The sequence below is a fragment of the Callorhinus ursinus genome, unplaced genomic scaffold, assembly GCF_003265705.2.
Source record: "Callorhinus ursinus isolate GAN/ISIS: 27379988/994484 unplaced genomic scaffold, GSC_fseal_2.0 scaffold19, whole genome shotgun sequence".
In the NCBI taxonomy this organism is placed as follows: domain Eukaryota; kingdom Metazoa; phylum Chordata; class Mammalia; order Carnivora; family Otariidae; genus Callorhinus; species Callorhinus ursinus.
This window is the reverse complement of record NW_027397081.1, coordinates 11161702-11164887: the sequence shown is the minus strand read 5'-3', so window position 1 is coordinate 11164887 and position 3186 is coordinate 11161702.

Here is a 3186-nt window from a genome sequence, read left to right as displayed (position 1 = left end):
AGCATAAACAAATATTGGGGTACATGCACAAACTCTAATGAAAAGCATATGCACAAACAAAAAAGGTGGGCATGACTGGCTCCAAAGGAGTCGTAATTCTGCTATAGCAGAGATCCTTTACACCCTCCACCCCAGGACTCACACCGTCGGTGTACTCTGCGAGGTTTCTGATGCAAGTCTGTCAATCAGCTATATCACGGTCACCTGGAAAGTGGTTGAAACGACAGATTCCAGGGAACATGCCCACGAGTTCTGATTCGGAAGGGCTGGGGTAGGGAACTAGCTGTTTTGAGTGTAGTTTTTACAGAAGCAGAACAGGGACTCCTGGCTGGCTCAGTCGATAGAACATTTGACTCTTGATGTCAGGGTCGTGAGTTCAAGCCCCACCTTGGGTGTGGAGCCTAAGGAAGGAAGGGAAAGAAAGGAAGGAAGGAAGGAAGAAAGGAAGGAAGGAAGGAAGAAGGAAGGAAGGAAGGAAGGAAAGAAAGAAGCAGAACAAACCCCATGAGTTTTGGTGCACAGGTGGTCCGGGAACCATGGGCAAACGACTAAAGTAAGAGATACAATTAGCTAATCTGAGGGTTTCTGTCAGCTGTCACACCAGAGACCCTGTAAGAGGGAGCAAGGACACTGGTGGTCTTGTAACTCCTGATGCCTCAGAGAGTGTAGTGGTATCACCACCACATGGACAGACGGAAGGCAGGGTCAACCAGAAGACTCCTCCACAACATCTCCTCAGACCGCTTTGTCTTTGGCACTCCCACTACCCAGCTCCATTTTGGGCCCTCATCATCTTACAATTCAATAGTTAATAATACAGTTAGTTGACCCTTGACAACGTGGGGGTTAGGGGGTACTGCCCCTGCACAGTTGAAACTCTGCATAGAACTTTTGACTCCCCCAAAACTTAACTCCTGATAGCCTACTGTTGACCGGAAGCCTCACCGATAACAGGAACTGTCGATTAACACATATTTTGTATGTTATGTGCATAATATACTGTGTTCTCACAATAAAGTCAGCTAGAGAAAAGAAAATCATTAGGAGGAGAAAAAACATTTACAGTGCTGGACTGTAGTTATGGGAAAAAAATCACTATAAGTGGACCTGCGCAGTTCAAACCCATGTTGTTGGAGGGTCAACTGTAATCACCCCTTTTCTCAACAAGTCGAGAGCATGGTTGGGAGGAAATCTGAGGGATGCAGCTCATGGTCCTAGTTTGGCTCCTAATCCAAAGACAGCAACTCTACAAAGTCAGTTTTGAGGCAATCAGGAAAATCTGAACATGGACTAAGTGATGATACTGAGGAACTATTGCTAATCTTTGAAGGTGTATGAATGCCGTTGAAGCAACACCAGTATGTAGCGGGGGCGGGGCGACATTATGCCTTGGATTTTCTTTAAAAGACTTCGGCAGAAACAAAGAAAAGAAAAATGAAGGAAAAAGAAGGCAGGAAAGCAAGAAGGGTAGATGAAGTGAGCATGGTAAAATCTTGAGAATATTGAATCCAGGTGACAGGTTTTAGGAGGGGTCCATCATATTATCCTACTTTTGTGTATTTTGGAAACTGTTCAGTAAAAAAAATATTTCAACGAGGAACTAAAATTGGGCGTCTGGCACACATGTTATGTAAGTGCTGATATTTGTTCTCATAATAACAGTGTGGTAGGTGCTGTTCTGAACAGGAGGGACACAGTGACCGAGAACAACAGGACCCTGGCTCGCACGGAGGCTCCATGAAGAGGAAACCAGACATGGACCATGACAAGTAAACAGATAAAGAAGAGAATGTCAGATGGTGCTAAATGCAATGAAAAAACAACTTTTATTTTATTTTAAAAGATTTATTTATTTTACAGAGAGAGGGCATGTGCGTATGCACGTGGCAGCAGGGAAAGGAGCAGATGGAGAGAGAGAATCTCAAGCCGACTCCTCGCTGGGTGTGGAGCCCAGCACAGGTCTGATCTCATGACACTGAGATCATGACCTGAGCAGAAATCATGAGTTGGACGCTTAACCAACTGAGCCACGCAGGCACCCCGAATAAACCACCTTTAGAAGGAATGGTCAGGATAGATCCCACTAAGAGGCAATATTTGAGTTGAGACCTGAGTTACTCAAGAAGGAGGCATCCAGGGGCGCCTGGGTGGCTCAGTCGTTTAGGCGTCTGCCTTCGGCTCAGGTCATGATCCCAGGGTCCTGGGATCGAGCCCTCCCTGCATCGGCTCCCTGCTCTGCGGGGAGCCTGCTTCTCCCTCTCCCACTCCCCCTGCTTGTGTTCCCTCTCTCGCTGTGTCTCTCTCTGTCAAATAAATAAATAAAATCTTTAAAAAAAAAAAAAAAAAAGAAGGAGGCATCCAGGCAAAGATTGAGGGAACAGAGGGCTCTTGGCAGAAGGAACAGCACCTGCAAAGTCCTGCGTCTGGGGGCAGATGGGAGGCAGTGAGGCAGTCGGATCAGAGAGGTAGACGTGGGCAGATTATTTAGGAGCAAGGAGAGCTTGGCTAGAAAAGACGAGGCCCCCTGGGGGTGAGGAATGATACATTTAGGGAAATTCTTGCCTGCAATCACCTGGAAGGTAGACCAAGTGGATCCTGAGCCTGAAGCTCTAAGAAACCGTGGGGGAAGAAGCAGAATGTTAGCGTATGATGGTTGATCTCCAGGTTTGTAGCAAGATATTATCGAGGGATGAATTCAGGGGAAAAAATGACAAGTTTCCAAGAAAAATGAAGGAAAATTGGGGGGGTGTAGGACCAAGAAGTGTGTGTTTTCTTGGATATAAGTAAGCGGCCTGCTTCTGTGCCCTAAATTACAGGTAATAACACTGGGCAAGTCTTCGGGCAATGAAGGCTCATGATTTAAAGTCCTCTTATAAAGGGATTTGGTTCTGTGGCAAACATCAAATTAAGAGTGTTGCCTTCCCCACCCAAGCTCTCTCAGGCGGCCCCAGGGTAGCCAGTGGGAAGCTGACAAGGAAGCTCGGATTTGAGGAAGAGGAAAATTAATAAGAAGAATAGTAACAATAAGAGCATGTTTGACAACTATGTCTAAGAAAGGACTTTAGGCGTGGTTACTAGCATGAAGAATGGATTGGAAGCATAGGTCAGAAGCCTGTTTTTAAAGAAACTGAACGGCCAAAAATCCATGAACCCAGCCTAACGAAACGTTGGACTGTGGGAGCTTAA